Here is a 20,178-nt window from a genome sequence, read left to right as displayed (position 1 = left end):
TGTGGATCCCACGACATGGGAAAATTAGGGGTCGAATCCTAGATGAGGCCCATAAGTCCCGTTACTCGATTCATCCAGGATCCACCAAGATGTATCAAGACTTGAAGAAGGACTACTGGTGGCCGGGTATGAAGAATGAAGTAGTAGATTATGTAGGTAAGTGTTTAACTTGCCTACAGGATAAGGCCGAACACCAGAATCCATATGGAAAGATGCAGCCGTTAGAGATACCAGAATGGAAGTGGGAACACATCACCATGGATTTCATAACTAAGCTACCGCGTACAGCTAGAAGTCATGATACCATTTGGGTGATTGTGGACCGCTTGACGAAGAGTGCTCACTTTTTGCCTATACGAGAGGCTATCTCATCAGAAGTGTTGGCAAACATGTTCATCAAAGAAGTGGTTACAAAGCATGCGGTGCCGTTATCAATTATGTATGGAAGACATTGTAGAACTCCTATATGTTGGGGAGAGATTGGTCAGAAGGAGATTGGTAGTCTGGAAGTTATGCAAGAAACCTCCTCAAGATTCGATCAGATCAAGGCAAGAATGAAAGCTGCTCAAGACCGCCAGAAGTCATATGCGGATAAGCGGAGATGGCCCATTGAGTTTGATGTTGGAGACCACGTGATGCTTAAGGTCTCGCCCTGGAAGGGGATCATTCGTTTAAGAAAGAGAGGAAAGTTGAGTCCGAGATACATTGGACCGTTCAAGATCGTGGCCCGTGTGGGCGAAGTGGCTTACAAGCTTGATCTACCTGATGAGCTAGAAGGAATTCACTCTACCTTTCATGTTTCTCACTTGAGAAAATGTCTAGCTGACGACACATCCCATGTGCCACTGCTGGACATTGAGGTGGACGGACAGCTAAACTATGTCAAGCAGCCAATCAATATAGTCGACCGCAAGGAGAAGCAGCTTCGTCGTATGGTTATTCCCCTAGTGAAAGTGATATGGAAGCACCGTAAGGGATCGGATGCCACTTGGGAAGTTGAAGAAGAGATGCGCAAGTTTTACCCTGATTTGTTTAAGTAATAGTTAGGTTTCGGGGACGAAACCTCTTTTAAGGAGGGTAGACTTGTAACGTCCAACTTTTGTTAGGCATTTAATAACAGAAAGTTTAGTTAATAGTTGTGTGTCGTTAAATTAATCGTGTGTTACGTATTTGAGAGTGGGAAGTGGGAGTGAGTGGTGGGACCCATGAAACCCCTATTTATATAAACCAACCACTTCTTTTCTTTCTTCCCTTTCCTCTCAAAACACACAAACACCCACACACTCAAGAAACACACACCCACTCTCTCTCAAGACCCGAATCCAATCTGAGATTAAATTAAGGAAGGTTTGGTGATTAAAGTGCCTTCAATTGACAAGAATCACGTCCAGATCCTCGAGTTGTCAAGATCTGAACTCGAACCCGCAAGCAAAAGGTGGGTTTTAGTTTAAAATGGTTAAGTTTAATGGTTAGAATCAGCATGCAAACAAATATAATGATAGATCGGGTTGTGAAATGTAAGAAAAATAGAAACTTGGTAAGTTATAACCTCTTGGGTGCACTTTTTGATAAAAAGGTGGTGTTTAGACCTTGAGAGATGGGTTCAGGATCAGGTGCATGGGGTCAGAATGTGTCAAAAGTTGGGAAAGAGTAAAATCAGGTCCTGAGGAAGAGCCACGAAGTAAAATGGCTTTAAAATGGTAAAAAAAAAAAAACGAAGAAAGGAAGGCATTTTTCTTCGCTCAGCCTTGAGAAGCGAAACAGGCATTTCGCTTCGCTCATCCATGCGAAGCAAAACACTTCCATGTGAAGCGAAACAGTTTCATACGAAGCGAAACGCTTCCATAAGAAGCGAAACAGTTTCATGCGAAATTAATTCTTCCATGCGAAATTTTATAAAATTCATTTTCTGATGCATATTTGTTAAAGGACTGTTAATGAAAATAAAATTTTTCCGAGCTGACCTGTCAGCTCAACCCCAGCCAGGGGTGCTGCCCCTTGGACCCTGCTAGGGGCTGCCGTCCCTAGACCCCGCTACCATGACCAGAAGATATGTAAGGTATGCATGAATGAAAATGAATGTATGATCGAGTGACGTGACAGGTATGATAATATCTGAGACAGAAGGGAACAGACCCTAATAATATCTGAGACAGAAGGGACCAGACCCTGATAATATCTGAGACAGAAGGGACCAGACCCTGATAATATCTGAGACAGAAGGGACTAGACCCTGATAATATCTGAGACAGAAGGGACCAGACCCTAATAATATCTGTGATATTAGCGATAGAATATCCTATGGTAAAATACAAGGCCTTATGAAAGAAAGTAGGTAAGCGTGTGTGCATGTATATAAAGTTTGTATGAAAGAAGTAAGAGTAAATAAGGTATGAATACGTATCTTCGGATGCGTATGAGTAAGGATATGAATGTATTGTATGTTAAATGATTAACTAGAACTCATTTAGCGTAGCTAACTTTTAGTATGCACGCAGGCAAATAGATTGAGGCAGTTGGCTTGAGGAGGGACACATGGCATGGATAGATGAGATTGGCATCTACGATGAAGTGTTAAGATTGTTTTAATTAATCACGATTTGTATGTAAGACAAGAATGAATGTTTTGTAATGTGATGTATGAAGTTTTAAATTATTCCCCGAAAGTTTTAATTAACTCTGATTTTAGAATTGTGTTTATGAGTAAATCCAACACCAAAGTAGGGTTACCGGGAACGGGGCCTTACATTTGATCCTTTCTTCTTTTGATTGCCTTTTGAGGTTTTGTCACTGCTGCAGCTGCATGTGCTCCCTTCACTGGAGTATTCACTCCATTTCTTCTTTTCTCCATTTCTTTTTACCTCTTTATCCTCTGATTTCTCATTTTCTTTCATGACAAACTCTCCATCTTTGCTCACAGTAACATTCTCATATTGTTTCACAAACTCAGGTTTGTCATCAAACAAATTCTTGAACCGTTTCAAGTATTCATTTCTGCTTTCTTTATCTACCTTCAGTGGATATTTGTCACAAAAAGGTGGTGGTACCTTCTTGTATTTTTCTTCTTCAGTCATCTTATCCACATACCCAACAATGTTACCAGCTGATACCAAGTTCTTTAAGAAATCCATTTGTATCAATAACTCTGCATTCTTGAGTTTTTCTTCAGCATACATCTTCTTTAACCCATCAATCTCAACACTGATTCTGGATTGAGTCATGTAGGCTTACATGCAGTCTTCTTCTAGACTCTTGATTTGATTTTCATATGTGCCTTCACTTGACTCAAATGCATTCAGAATAGCCTCATTCCTTCCACACTCCGATTTCCACTTTCCAATCTCCTGATGTAGTTCATCAATGGTTAACAGATGTTCAGAATGAACCTTTGAACCGAAAGATTCTCCTTGTTCTTGTACCTTTGCCATAAAAGCCACATTTTCCCTTTCCATTTCAGCCGCATGGTTGCTCCAATCAAAATCCCCATCCTGTAGTGCCCTTGTAACGGCAACATTTCCCTGGTCTCTTGCTTGATTCACAACATTGGTGTTTCCTCTGTTTTGGTTATTCTGAATCTGTAGTTGATTGTTTCTTGGAGGCTGGACCTGTTGTTGCTGGGGTCTGTTCTGATTTTGGTAAGGATTTTGATTAACCATTTGATTTCTTTGTTAAGATCCCTGGTAATTCTAGTACTGGTTTTGATAGAACTGGTTTTGATTGACTTGATTACCAAACTGCTTTGGCAGTTTACATTCTCTAGCAAAATGTCCTGGTTGCTGGCAGTTGTAACATATGGCCTTGGATTTATCAAATCCTATATTTTCATTTGGCCCTGAAAAAGATGATCTCCCAGTTTGGTTATATAATCTCTTGCTTCTAACTGCCAACATTGCAGCCTGCCATTTTATGTCCATGTCCTCCAGATCATCTGCATCAATCTGTTCCAAATCTTCCTGCATTACACTTGTGTTAATGAGATTCTTTGCCACAAATGCGTTGTAAGAATTAGTGAACATTGAGAATAAGGCCTGATAGTCAGTTCCCTAGCCTGGATTGTTCTGCACATAGGGAGGATTTTCACTAGCTGTAGAGGCAGCATCATCTTCAATTAATTGGACATTAAACCTTGATTGTCCTCCACACACCGAACCTGATTCAGAAGGCTCTTCTACAATAGGCTGTTACTGATTCTTGAGAGAGAGATTTTCTATTGGTGCTACTAGAGCATTAGTCATTAGAAAACTAGTCTTCTCTTCCCTTATCGTATGATTCTCTATCATTTCGTGTTCAGTAGCCTTTAAAAAAGCTATGGCATCATCTAGCTTGAAGTTAGGAAAGTTGGCTTTCTCCTTAATAAATTTACTTGCAGTATACCACCCTCCAGACAGTGAAAACAACAATTTCTTGTTTAGTTCGAAATCAAAAATTTGTAAGTCGGTTGTTCTGATTTCATTAACAATATTCATGAATCTTTGCAATACTGATTTCAGTCGTTCCCCTTCCTTAAACTTGAAACGATCAAGTTGCTGCTTCAGTCTATCTTTCTTGATGTCTCTCAACTCAGTGTTTCCTTCAAACATGTCAATGACAACATCATATATCTTTTTTGCTGTCTTATGGTGATTGACACTGGTCAAAATTTCCCATGAGAGACCAAGTTTTAGCATAGTTAATGCCTTATCATCCCTTTTCTTCATTTTGAGTTCTATTGTGGCATTGTTGTTTGCTGCAGTGGATGGAACATATTGTCCTTCTCTGATAGAAGTCCAAAGTTCAGGGTCGTTATAGTTGATAGCAGCTTTAAATAAGACCTTCCATTTAATGAAGTTTTCTTGACCTAAAAGTCTTGGAATCTTGTTTGTTGATACTTCTTGATCATCTATCTTGCTCAGATCTGAAGTTTCACAGACAAAAACTTTGTAAAGCTTCAAGCTTTATTACAACCTTCAGTCTCGTGGCCTTCAGCGAGCTTCCAATGCCCTGTTACCACTTTTCAGGTCCGTAGATCTGGTGCAAACTAAAATAGTTTGACAAGAACACACAGATCTGATAACCCAAAGGCCTATTGAATATCCCGGCAAAATCAGGATATTCAACGGATGGGAATGAAGGTATGAGACAAACACAATAATGAAACAAGAATAATAATCAGTAAGCATGACACAAAGACAAAGATTTACTGTATTAAATATATCATTCATTGAAACAGTAAATTGAATGTTTAGGGTTTCGTGAAAGCGGCAGCGGCGGTACGAGGAACAAGAAGAATATTCTTTAGAATGTTTTTCTCTCGTATTGCGTGCATATCCAGTCTCCGTCATGCCCTAAATGGAAACCTAGGATACTATTTATAGACCCCGACATTCCTTTTAGAATCCCTAACTATTACATAATGAAAGACAAATACAAGTGTAATAGTCTTCGAGCATGATAGACTCAGTATGCATGGTATGCTCGATGAGTGTCTTCGACCATACTTTACTTGGAATATTTCTCAGAGAAAGTATTCTCCTCTGGCAAGCTTCATCTTTCTATACCAATCCTTGCTTTGCTCGAACTAGTCCATCGAGCAAGCTCATTCTTCTTGATGTCTTCAATCCTGTCATCTTTCATCTTTCTATACCAATACTAAAGATTTTGACAAAAACAAATTTCGATATTTACTAAAGCTTAATGGTATTAAGAAACTGGGTAGTGGGAATGAGGGTGATCCCGAGATAATGGATTATGGCCTCTAGTTAACCTTTCATCATAGTCAAACTTTGTTTTTGTAAATATTTTTCAAAAATTCTTTCTTTTATAAAAATCAAAAAATATGTTTTTGATTTTAGGGGGAGAAAGAATGAGAAAAACCAAAAACATCATAAATTTTGAAAAAAATCCAAAAACTTCAAATATGACAAATGCCAAAAAAATTATAAATTGCTCCTCAAAATGAGTTTTCAAAGCATAAAGGTAAGATGATAGTACATTGATCATCTGTGATATAAACATAAAACCAACTGAATCTAGTGGATTAACATCTTGTAGTTTAGTTAATATACGCTTTAAAAAACAAAAAGTCTAAAAGATTGTTGTGTGTGCATGTGTTCATTTTGCAAAGAAATTCAACTTATTTTTCATTTTATTTTGCAAAGAAATTTAGCTTCTTTTTTTTATTTTTGCTTAAGTCTTGGATCATCTCTGCGTGTAGAAATACATATCTGATGGTTAAGACCTGAGTATTTTGCTTTATTTTCTTGGTGTTTTGTATAATGCTTTGGACTTTCTCCGTGCGATAATACGATATTATCCGACTTGATTGTTAAAGCTTTAAACTTCTTTGTTGGGTTATATTTTATGGTTTATACTTTATTAGGGAATAAATGGTAATAACCGAAATTCGGTGGGCTTGACCGGTTGGGCTTGGGCTTGACCTACTTTGTAATATTCGTTATTTTTCAAACCTGAATACCTGACCTATTTCGAATTTTCGATTTTGTTTATATATATATATATATATATATATATATATATATATATATATATAATATTATCAAGTTTCATTTCATTTAATATTCGTTAATGTTTATTAGAATTTGCATTTGTATTCGTTAAATCGACCCGTTTTGAAGTTTCCATGTATTCTTGTTTATCGTTTATCGATAAAATTATATTCTCGATGATTTATGTTTATCGTACGTTCACTTTATATTTGTTTTATTCAACTAATAAATCTTCGGGATTTAAAGTTTCTATTTAAATGATTCTCCAACTATTCGGGTATAATATGATATATGTCTAGGTTTATAAATTCTATTTCATCTTTAAAACATTCCAAAATTTCAAGGTTATTATGGTAATTATAGTTATTTAATGTTTTAAAGAACTTTAAAAGTTCAGGGGTAAAAAGTGTAATATATATTTAAATTATAAATCTTTATTAACTCCCAAACCCCCTCCCGTTAATAGCCCCACGGTTTCCCGGTCATAACTTCCGATGGCGAATCCGGCGATCAAACATCTCCGGCAACCATAGAAAATTCAATAAATTGTCCGTTTTAACTTAATTAGCTTGTCGTAACGGATTCACACTAATACAAAAAACTTAAATCATCCTCTAAAACGTTCAATCCTCGTTTAATCCGTGCGCATTATCATCCAAAATGGCCGGCCATTTACTAAAATCGCAATAACGATCTTTTAACATCACACGCTGCAGTTAAACATATAAATAGAACCTAGATCTTTATCTAAACTCCTCCCCATCATCGATTTAACTTAAAATACACTCTTTATCACGAAATTATCCGTCAAAGGTTCATTTTCCGGCAACCATGGTTCACCTTCATTCCTTAACAATTACATGTAATGCTTATATGGTTCCTTATAGTTTTTAGCGGTAATCCAAATCCCCTAACTTAATTTTAACAAACATGGAATTGAATTAAAGATTTAAAATGTTAGGGTTTGAATGAAGATGAAGAACTTGGATATTTATATAAATGAATATGTTTCTGTTTTAAACTTAAACTGGCATTTTGGTCTACTGGTTAAAGCATTTGATTGTGTTCCTGGAGACCTGGGTTTGAACCGGGTCTAGACATCTATTTTTTTGGTTATTTTTAGTCATTTTTCTTTTAATATAACTCAATTAAATTGTTAAAAATTATTATAAATCATAAAATCTATAAAATTACAAAAAAATATTTTAAAATAAACAAAATCAATTATAAATTATAAATAAAATCAAACTTTTGTATTTATTTTCTCGAACCTGATTAATATTATATTATATTTTTTCTTTTCGTTAACTTTTTGTATGCTAAAATAGTTGTTTCGAGATAAAATTAGACCGTTAAAATCCGTTCTTTGTAAATAATAATTCTCCAATTAAATAATAAATTATTACTAGAAATAATATTTAAATAATATAAACATTCATATTATAATTCTATTTCAATAGCTTTATAATACGCTAAATTGATAATTTTCATGATAAAATTCTGATAAAATTCGTGCTTCGTAATTCCCATATTAATATTGGATTATTAATCAAATAATATTAAAATAGTTTGTTAAAAATTCTGTTAAATTTAAATATAATATTATAGTATAAAAGACCATAAAATGCTAATAAAATATATTTAAATAATGTAGTGTTCCTAAAACCAAATTAATTAACTTTTATAAATCCCGTTAGTTAGATTTTGTTTTTGTTTTAATTATTGTTCTTGAAGGTCAATCGTTTTGGGTTCTTTAATTCGCTTTCGGTTTATATTTCGAAGTGAGCTTCTCATACCCCCTTTTTAAACGTTTTTACATTTTGGGGTAGCATGTTTATTCTATTCAAACATTTGCTAAGTTATTCTTTATTCAAACAAAAATTCATATTATCGACTTGTGTTTATTTGCTTGTTTGCGTTGATTCAATTTCAAGAGGTGATTTCGATAAGTAGATCATACGCCCCCCTGTGCACTCAAGACCGTCGTTTTATGAGTGGAAAAGGGACCATCGATCTGAGTACATTGGTTGTTACTAGCTGTAAAGGACCCTTGCATGCGTTTATCTAAGTACGTTGGTTGTTACCAGCTGGAAATGACCTTGCTTGCATTGTACACATGCTCACATAATTGTATGATATTTTTTACGTATTTATATCAAACTGTGTGACTCTTACCAACTACTTGTTAGTTGACCTTATTTTTAAATACATGCTAGAGGTATGATTATTAGAGGATGAAGTTCGATGAAGACACTAGACTTAGGTTATTCAAATAAATGGACAAACTGTTTAGTTATGTTTATCTTTCTTGTATTTCTTTGTTTTCAAACTTGTGTATTTGATGCTTAAATTAATTAATGATAATATTGTCACTTAATAGTGTCACGTGTGTTTGGAGCAATCTGTGCATAACATTCAGGTGTTTCCGCTTTAGCTAATATTGGTATCAGAGCCATGACTATAAGATATGACATTAGACGTAGTGCCCTAGTTTGTTATAGCTTATTTGTTTATTTTTTTTAGGGTTGCATGATTAGAAAATATGTTGTCCCTATGTGATTGTTCTTTACACAAGCTATTACTTATTATTATTGATTCATTTACGCTTCATATACACAAGCACACACACACACACAAGTCCAAGGCTTATGCCTAAAACAAAGATTTTCGAACATTTGCAACAATCGATTTTCGGTTTTCAATATTTCTTCTTCTTAAAAATGGTTTTATGTGGCGGATATGTAGTAACTAGAAGGGGACGTGCTTGTTTTCTAAACTCTTGACACCAAGGTTATTGAAACCTATTATAAGCAATGCGTACAAATCCAATCAGACGCGGGACCCGGTTGATTACCTGGAGAGTTCAGAAAGGGTATGAAACCTATTAGGCCAAAACATACCACACCAAACACCATACGAATCACAACTTTAAGCTTTCAACATGACCATGTTCTCTTTGTGAAAAGAATATGAATACACTCCTAAGGATGTCATACAAGTCATTGTGGTTCATTCGTCGTGTGACTCAACCCTCAATGTTTTACAATGTGTTTTAATAAAAAGTTTAACAAATTGTAGTGATACACGAATACCTAGATCTTGGTTCGATTTGATTACGCATTTGGATTTAATTGTTTTAATTGAAAGTCTGTTAAGTCTTGATGATACATGAATACCTAACTTTCGGTTCGATTCGATTACGCATTTCTGTATTTTTGTTGGAACATACAAGTTATGATGGTTCATACAATGTGTGATTCCAAAGACTCAATTGCTTATATTGTGCTTTTGAAAAGTTATTGAGGTATGCGAAAAGTCGAGTTTTAATTCATTTTATGTGTTTATATATTCTTTAAAATTTCTAAAAGTTATGCTATTACATGAATTGTGGAGTTTCAACCCGTTTTCTTTATTTATATATTAAATTATTATCATAATTTGAAAATTCGAAAAGTCATGGTGTTACATGAATAGTTGCGTTTCAATTTGTTTTCTTCATTTATATATTCATTTACTATTATTGATTAAAATTGAAAATTCGAAAAGTCTTGCTGTTTAGCTTTCTTGTATTTCTTTGTTTTCAAACTTGTTTATTTGGTACTTAAATTAATTAATGATAATATTGTCACTTAATAGTGTCACATGTGTTTTGAGCAACCTGTACGTCACACTCAGGCGTTTCTGCTTTAGCCAGGGTCTTACATACTTGTCTAGTACTAACATATATAAGCTTTATGATTGTCATTTGTTAGGAGACACTCGTTATTATTCTCTCTAAAGGTGTAACCAGTTTTTGTATTACGGATTAAGTACTCAACATTTATAATAAACGTGTGATATGAATCCTCTACTTATGTTTTTGTTATTTGTTTCTTGATTCATCACGTGTTTGGATTCCGCCCAATCATATAATTAATTGATATTGCATTGTAGTGATCTAGATTTGGGACTTACAAGTGGTATCAGAGCCTATAGATATGTTCTAGGCTCGGTTGTGATATCAAAGATTCAAGAAACTGATGTTTTTGGAGTTTTTAGGGTATTATTGCTTGGCTGATTTTTGAAGCATACTAGAGACCGAAGTACACGAAGAACTAATCTTCATCATATTTTTAGGCCTCTTGGTTGGAGGTTTGAGATAAGATTTGTTCAAATCTTGTTTAAATTTCGAAGATATCGAAATCACATGTTTATTGTAATTTAGAGTATTTGTCAAGTCAAATAGAGTTCTAGGTATATCTTTGTTCTCGGTTCACTCTGGTTTTCAATACAAGGGGTTCTCGGAAATTTCTTGTTTTTGGTTCTGCCATGGGTTATCGGCCGCAAGGTTTTTGTTGGTGCATGAATGTCAGTAGTTCATAGTCCAGTGTCTGTAATCGAGTCTGTAATGTTATTTATGTTTTTGTGTAAAGCGAAGTTGTTAACAAGTTCGCGTAGGCGAACTTGTTGAACAAGCGAAGTTATGGACAACTTCGCCTGAACATATCAGGCGAAGTTGTCGTGTATTTATATTAGATGTTACGGCTTGGTTTAAGCAATCAGTTAGTAGTTCGTAAGTTCAAAAAATCAGTAAGTCATTTGAGTCGATCGAGTCGACGAGAGTCTGTAATAGTGATATCATATCACGTGTTCGGTTATCAATATAACGTGTTCGTTTATCGTATCGTGTTTGTTTGATTTGATTTCTACACTCGTAACGATCTACGCAGGGATTCCGCACCTGAGTAGACCGCGATATCTCGTGTGATCCGTCCAGGGAACCTACAATTGGTATCAGAGCATTTGCTCGATTGTGTGGTTCGGGATATTCACGCGGGTGTAGAAATCGTCCCGTTTCGACTATTCGCGTGACGTGTTTTCTGTGTTATTGATCATTCTTACCTCCTACCATCGTGTTCAAGTCCTTACACCGTCAAAAACCTCGTTAAAATCCGATTTACAGATCTACAGAAACTTCGTGTTCATCAGGCGAAGTTGCAGTCACTGTTCGTAGGGTTTCGGCGAAGATATAAGGTTAAGCGAAGTTATCCACAACTTCGCCTACCTTCTCAAGTTCGCCTAGTTCAAGCGAAGTTCTCTACAACTTCGCCTACCTCTTAAGTTTGCTTACCTTAAGCGAAGTTAAGAATCAGCGAAATTAATCAGCAGTGTTATCAGCGAAGTTCGTCAGCGAAGTTCTTCAGCGAAGTTCTCTACAACTTCGCCTACTTCAAGCGAAGTTATCCATAACTTCGCCTACAGTACTTAAAAAAAAAAAAAAAAAAAATCTAAATTTTTCAGGTTTCTTACTTTTCGGGGAAGATGTCGTCGATCAACATCTCTGAGTTAGTGAAGATGGAAGTTGAAGCAGGGTCAGCTACCAAGGCCCCAAGATTGCTGAAGGGAACCGATTTCGTTGCATGGAAGGATCGGTTCATACAGTACGTCAAATACCAGGATGCGAAGATGTGGGTATGCATCCAGGATGGTTATATTCCACCAATTATGGAGTATGAAGGTCGTGACCAAATCAAGAAGTATAGTAAAATGGAAGAAGAAGAGAAAAAGATGTATGAGGCTGAGAGCAAGGCTCATGCTGCTATTACTATGGCTCTTCCACAAGAGATCCTTCATACATTTAGAAAGTACACATCAGCAAGCGAGCTTTGGGAAGCTCTTGAGAGCAGATTTGAAGGGAATGTAGGAATCCGGGCTTCAAAAATAAAATTGCTCAAAACCCAGTTTTCAGTCTTCAAGTATTTGAAGAATGAATCTTTAGATGATATTATCACTCGATACTACCATCTGATGACTGAATTGAGCAACTATTCCATTTCCTACCGAGAAGAAGAAATAGTTGAGAAGCTTCTAGATGCTCTCCCACCAAAATGGGAGATGTACACTGTGCTGATGAGGGAAGACAAGGACTTTCCCACATATGATCTTGAAACGGCAGTCAACAAGCTCAGAACCTTTGAGCTTAACATGGTCAGAAAAGAAACATCTATGGATCAGGTTCAAGATCCAGGTATGTATGGAGCTAAAGTCAACACTAGCTCAGGATCGAAGACTGAATCGGCTGCCTACTACACAAAGGGAGAGTCGGGCCCCAACTCATCACATGAGGGGCATGTGTTAGTTAACACCAATGGGGATGTTTGCTATGTAGCAGCTGGATCGAGTGGTTCTCAACCCCAGGTAAGCAAGAGTAGTTGCTCTCCAAGTTCTTTCAGCAACAACTACTCCAAGATGCCTATGAGTGTCAAGTCTTCTGAAGAGCAGTTTGGTCTCTATGCTTCTTTTATTGCTTCCTATGAGAACTATATTCAAGGGAAGATTGTTGATCCAGCTATGTTGGATGAAGATTACGATCAGATTGATGCTGACGATATGGAAGAAATGGATTTACAATGGCAGATGGCCATGATTGTGAGGAGGGTGAAAAGGTTTATGAATAAGACTGGAAGGAAGTTTGTCGGTGGAAAGCCGGGGTTTGACAAGGCAAAAGTGAGATGGTACAATTGTCAACAAAACGGTCACTTTGCAAAAGAATGCAGGAATGAGCGTGTGGAACGAAGTCAGGGTAGGTCTCCACAGCAAAGTGAGGATAGAAAAGATTACAGTGCCATGATGTCTAGAGCAGATGGAGAATACAACTGGAACCTGCTTTCTAAAGAAACTTTTGAGCAGGCAAATTTGGCAAAGGTAGAAACAGAAGAAAGTGAGAAGGTTACCGGAGAGGAAAAAGCTCTTATGGCAGACGTTAATGACCAGCTCTCCGAGGTAAGTTCTAAGCCAACTTGTTCAAAATGTGAGAACTTGTCTGAGCAACTAGCAACCATAACCGATCAGTATGTTAGGTTGGATGCTGAATTTAAAACCTTAAAAGAAGATCATCACTTTATTAAATCAAGAGAAAATAATTATAAAATTAAAATAAAAGCTTGCGAAAAAGATGTAAAAAGTCTAAAAACAAAACTTGCTGAAAAAATTGAAGTGATTGATTTAAGTTATGAAGTTTTGGAAGAAAAGACCAAACTAATTGCTGAGAGAGAAAAACAGATTGCTGACCACCAGGTGAAAGTGGTGGAACTGAATCGAAAACTGGAGCAGTTCAGAAATTCTTCTGCTATTCTTGATCACCTTGTTAGTGATCAAGGTTCCTCTACTAAGAGAGGAGGAATCGGTTATCATGAGGTTCCACCACCGTACAATCACAATTACACTTTTAACCATAGTGTTCAGTAATCTGTTGATTTTGAGGTTGCTCAGACAGTGCCAATTAAAGTAACTGTTAAAGAACCAAATGTTAGTAGAGGCGAAACAAGTTCGCCTGTTTCAAGAGTTGAAATTTCTGATCAAAGTCCAGTCTCATCATATTCGGATAAGTCATCCGAGTCTGGTAAGGCAAAAGAGGAGGTTGTGTTACCCAAGAGTGGAGAAAAAGATAAAACGAATAAAATGAGTACTCCACTAAACCCGTACGTCCCACCATATGTGAGACGAACGGGCGGTAATATGGCCTCGACATCTAAAACACCTGTTGATAAAAAGGTTGAGCATAGGTGTTGCTTTAGATGTAATCAATTAGGACATCTTGTTGCAAATTGCCCTCTGAAGCAGCGATTCAGAGGTGTAAGGCCTACTAAAGCTGAGAATAGACCTAATAGTAATTATCATGCTCCTAAAAATGAAAACCACTTAAAATTCAAAAATGTGAATAATTCAGGTTTTCATAGAAACAAATCTCAGGTTTACACTTCTAATAACCAAACCACAAGCTATAATTCTTTCAATTCACAACGGTTTGGAAGGCCTTACAATCAATCTTCAATGAGATATCCTAATGGGACTTACAGGAATTACCGAGATACTAACTTTGGAAAGCCAAAGTTTGGGATGTATAGATCCAAGACCAATTGGTCTTGGATCCCTAAATTCTAATCTTTTGCTTTATTGTACAGGAACAGTTGAACAGGGCTGCCAACAATCTTTGGGTTGTAGATAGCGGCTGTTCCCGGCACATGACGGGTAACAAATACTTGTTACACGATTTGAAACCTGTTCAAGGAGGGAGAGTGAACTTTGTCGGTGAAAGTGGTGGCAAGATTACTGGAATGGGAACGGTGTCAAATGGAAAGATGACTTTGGAGAAGGTTAACTTTGTAGAAGAATTGAAGCACAATCTGCTGAGTGTGTCGCAGATTTGTGATAAGGAGTACACCGTTCACTTTACGAAGAATGAGGCGATTATGTTGAAACCTGGTTTTCAGATACCAGAGGAGTGGATTGTGATGAAGGCTCCACGTGAAAGAAATACATATATTATGGATATGAGATCAACTGAAATGGCCACGGCAGAATCATGCCTTATGACGAAAGCGAGTGAATCAGAGTCCGAATTGTGGCATAGGAGAATGGGCACATTCATCTTCGGAAGATGAACCACATTGTCAGGAATGGGCTTGTGCTGGGCGTTCCCTTGAAGAATTTCAATTTTGAAGATAAATGTATAGCATGTAAGAAGGGAAAGCAGCACAAGAAATCCCATCTCAACAAGAAAGTCAATTCAATTGCCAGTACTCTGGAGTTGCTTCACATGGATCTCTTCGGTCCCGTGAATGCAAAAAGTCTAGGAGGAACTTCTTATTGCTTGGTGATCACTGATGACTACTCACGATATTCGTGGGTGTATTTCCTGAAATCAAAAGACGAAACGGCTCAGATGGTGAAGAATTTGATTACCAAAGTTGAGAACGTTATGGATAAGAGGGTTAAGTTCATCAGGAGTGACAATGGAACGGAGTTCAAGAATTTTGAGATGGATATCTTCTATCTTCAGAGAGGGATTGAACACCAATACAGCGCTCCGTATACACCGCAACATAATGGAGTGGCTAAAAGGAAGAACAGAACATTAATTGAAGGAGCCAGAACAATGCTGGCTGATTCGAAGCTTCCTGTGGTGTTTTGGGCTGAAGCTGTTGCTACAGCCTGTTATGTTCTGAATAGAGTCTTAACTGTTAAAAGATTTGGTAAAACGTGTTATGAGCTTATGCATGGGATAAAGCCCAACTTGAGTGGTCTTGAACCATTCGGGTCCCCTTGTTCGATTTTGAAGACAAATTCTAAATTTGGTGAAGTAGCCGATGAAGGAATCCTAGTCGGTTATGTTGTTGGGACTCCCAACAGACGTGTCTTCAATACATCGACCAGCAAGGTTGAGGTAGTGTGTAACACCGATATCACAAGTTACCAACCGCCAAAACCGAGCAACGGACCTGCTGAGTTTTTCGACTATGTTAAACTTTTTAAGTCTTTTAACATACCGTATTTGGATATTGCTGAAGACGAAGAGAGAGTTGCTACGAAGATGATCCTTGATGAGGAAGAAAACCTATTGCAAAGACAGCTGATCGATAAATGTCAACCTTCCTCATCAAATGCTGTCGATACCCCTACTGCCTCGACTGAAGAAGAATTTTTCAATCCGTTTCACTCTCAGCATGAAACAACCATTGACGAGCTCTCTTCTAACTTGGAAGACAATTTGCATGCCGGTTCTGTTCCGACCACGAGAATTCATAAAGATCACCCTTTGGAGAATGTGATTGGTGATGTGTCCTCCGGTGTACAAACAAGACGTAGCTTGAATGAGCACACCTGTGTTTACACAAGCATCAAGGAGTCAGGGATAATCAACGAAAGCTTGTACACCTGCTTTATCAGCCAGATTGAACCGAAGAATTATCAAATGGCTCTCAAGGACAGCTCGTGGGTCGAAGCCATGCAAGAAGAGTTGGCTCAGTTCAAGAAAATGGAAGTATGGGATTTGGTTGAAAAACCGAAGAATGTGCATGCGATAGGCACAAAATGGGTGTTTAAGTGCAAGAGAGATGAGAAAGGGATTATCATAAGAAACAAGGCGAGGCTAGTTGTGAAAGGATTTAATCAACAAGAGGGTATTGATTATAATGAAGTGTTCGCTCCGGTCGCAAGGTTGGAAGCCATTAGATTGTTTTTGGCGTTCGCTGCTTATAAGAAGATGAAGGTATTTCAGTTGGATGTGAAGAGTGCGTTTCTGAATGGGAAAGTTGATGAGGTAGTGTATGTTGAGCAACCTCCGGGTTTTCCTGACCCAGACTTTCCTGATCACGTGTACAAGTTGAGCAAGGCATTGTATGGACTACATCAGGCACCTCGTGCCTGGTATTCAACTTTATCAGATTACTTGCTTGAAAATGGTTTTGAAAGAGAGAAGATTGATAGCACGTTGTTCGTTAAGAGAGAAGGAAGCGACTTCCTGCTGGTGCAAGTCTACGTGGATGACATTATCTTTGCTGCATCAAAAGTCTCCATGTGTCAGGAGTTTGAGGACGTCATGAAGAAAAGGTTTGAAATGAGTGCTATGGGTGAACTAACTTTCTTTTTAGGATTGCAGGTTGATCAGAAGAAGGATGGGATGTTCATTCATCAGACCAAGTATGTCCATGATGTGCTCAAACGCTTCAAGATGGAGGACAACACTCCATTCGACACTCCAATCTGCGTCAATCACAAATTGGGTGCTGAGTCAGACGGTGATGCAGATGTGAACCCAACTCAGTATCGGGCTATAATAGGTTCTTTAATGTACTTAACTGCTTCTAGGCCTGATATAATGTTTGTTGTTTGTCTTTGTGCTCGTTTTCAGGCAAACCCAAAGGAATCTCACATGAAGGGTGTGAAGAGGATCTTGCGGTATCTCAAAGGCAAACCGAAGCTGGGGTTGTGGTACCCGAGAGGAGGAGACTTGGAGCTAGTCGCTTACACAGATTCTGATTATGGAGGGTGCAATAAGAGTCGGAAGTCAACAACTGGAGGATGTCAGTTTCTTGGTGGCAGATTGGTGTCGTGGCAATGCAAGAAGCAGACTTCAGTCGCAATTTCAACCTGTGAAGCAGAATACATGGCAGCATCCAACTGCTGCTCCCAGGTTCTTTGGATTCAACAACAGTTGCGCGACTATGGTCTGAATTTCTTACTTACACCTATTTGCATTGATAACACAGCTGCTATCTCAGTAACTAACAATCCCGTGAAGCATAGTAAAACTAAACATATTAACATACGTCATCATTTTATACGGGATTGTGCTGAGAAGAAACTGATTGTGCTTGAAAAGGTGGATACGCTTGATAATTTCTCTGATCTTTATACTAAAGCGTTTGACAAAAACGAGATTTCAAAACCTTATTGAGTTGAATGGGATGATCAATCCCGAGTAACCATGTTTTTTTCAAGTTATATTAAAAAAAATAAAAAAAATAAAAAAAATAAAAAAAAAACCACTGTCGCTTAAAAGTATGTCGGTTACCTCAGTTTGAAGGACTTGTTTTCAGATATGTTTTGGTCCTCATTTTCTACTTGTAGATTTTGAGGATAGCCATTAACCAGATGACTGAAAGTGACCGGGGCGGTTTATGATGAGTTTTCATTTTTTCGCTTAAAATTAGTCGATCATACTTAGTTAGAAGGACACATACTAGTATGTAGTCGGTCCAGCTGATCCATTGGATCTTCGGGATAGCTGTTTACCTGAAGACTTTGTTTTGGTCGGGGCGATTATTGTTAAATTTTTTTAAAGGGAGATGAAATTATTTTTCAAGTCTACTACTTCGTAAGAAGTTCGTTAGCTATGTTTAACAGAAAATTGATCCAACCTTGGAAAATGATAGATATACTGATTCTGTGTGCTTAACTAGTGAAGTTATTAGGCTTAAAAGGCTTTAGGACAGTCATTGTATGTCATGGTAACTTTTTATGGTGCGTAAAAGTAGATGTGATACAAACTAAAACTACTTGATTTTACGTGGAAACTCCTTACGAGTTTTGCTTGTCTTCATATATATCTTTCCGAATGATAGGCAGAAAAGCGATTACCCAGTCATACACGAGCCCATAAGTGTCCTGATTCCCGTGAAGATAGCGTTTCAAGAAACTGCAGTGATCCAGATTCGGGACTTGCAGTTGGTTACTACTCTGAAGTCTATGTAAAGTTTATCATAAAAAAAAAAAAAGATGCATGAGTTATTGAAACAATTTAGAGTTCAACATATCAAGACTTCTTAATCATGGAGTAAGAAAGAGAACGGGAAGGAGATGAAGAGTAATTACAAATTTAATCAGACACTAAGGGTCGAAGTAAATTCGGGGTGACTTGGGGAAAGCCAAATACGCTTTGAGAATAGATAGGAGGCATCATAATCTCTGAGTTGTTGCCCACTTAAATTTTCAGGCAAAATTGAATCTAACTCGTATCACAGAAACAATGAAAACCATCTTAAGTATATTACCTGCTTACACCCTGTTTCCTTATGTCATAATACAGCTAAACACGGATCTATGTGACAGTCACGTTGTTAGTATGATTCATGTTCGGATCTTTTCTAAAACGTAGCAGTCCCTATCGAGACTGAAATTTGATCCCCTATACTTTAATTGTTAAAAGTTTTCTTTTTATGTAGTTGTATGCTTTTATAAAAGGTTACTTGGACTTGATCATGTTAGTTAATTCTTAAAGGGAAGTTTTAAACGTTAATTGCAAAATGTTCAAATTATAAGGGTTGATTTTGTAAATATAGGCGATGTTGTTAAACAGGCGAACTTGTGAATAACTTCGCCTAGGCAAAGTTAACCTTAACTTCGCCTGTATAACTTCGCCCCTATATAAGGATTCTCAAGAGTCAAACAGTTCATTATTTTCTGATCAGCGAACTTCTCTCCGATTATCCAGCGAACTTAGCGATCTTAACCTTCGATCATACTTGTTTTCTTTCTTCGATCTCGAACCGATTTAAAGGTTGGTTGGGTTATTACATCGTATTATCCGTTCATTGATGTTAATCTAAGGTTGTTTCGACAACCAGGTAATAACCTCGGACGACCGATCCTTAAACCCGATTTCAAAACTTGTTTTCACGTGTTCATGAACAACCTAGTCATTTAGTTATCCTTAATATCATGTGTTTTAGCCTCCTCAATCGTCAAAATTAATCGAAACATCGGATTTTCGAGTTTGAATCAAACTCACTGTCGCCGATTCATATTCAGGCGAACTTAAGGTTTAGGCGAAGTTATCCGTAACTTCGCCTGATGCTCAACTTCGCCTGAAGCTTAAATTCGCCTGAGGCGATGTTGTGGTGAGGCGAAGTTATCATTAACTTCGCCTGGATCCTTTTAACTTAACAATTATTAGACGAACTTAAAGATGAAGCGAAGTTGTTCCCAACTTCGCCCCAACTTTAACTTCGCCTATACAGTTTTTATCACAACTTCGCTCATGGTAACAAGCGAACTTGTGTTATGTCTTAATGTTTATCTAACTTGGTTCGTTTGTTGCAGAGATGGCTGCTGTTGCCGGTGCTGGAGGAGATGACGGAGGAGATAATCAGAGGCAATTCTTTCCGGGTCACAACATGTTCATCACCTTAGACCCGGAAATGAGCGGTGTTGAAGACTACCGTGAGATCATCACATTCCTCATACGCTCGAGGATATTCCACGCAATCACGACGACACTGCCGATATCCTTACCCAATATCGAGGACTTCTGGCAGACGGTGGAGTACGATTGTCGTGTTGAGCCCCCGGTTATGCGTGCAACCGTCAACAACCAAGAAGTTCAGTTCTCATCTGAACAAATTCGGGTGGCGTTACGTTTTGGAGATGAGAC

Source organism: Bidens hawaiensis, unplaced genomic scaffold (assembly GCF_021521415.1).
Source record: "Bidens hawaiensis isolate Kalapana, Puna unplaced genomic scaffold, B.hawaiensis_p1.1 tig00000905_1, whole genome shotgun sequence".
In the NCBI taxonomy this organism is placed as follows: Eukaryota; Viridiplantae; Streptophyta; class Magnoliopsida; order Asterales; family Asteraceae; genus Bidens; species Bidens hawaiensis.
The sequence above is the reverse complement of the archived record's forward strand: the minus strand, read 5'-3'. Positions refer to the sequence as shown.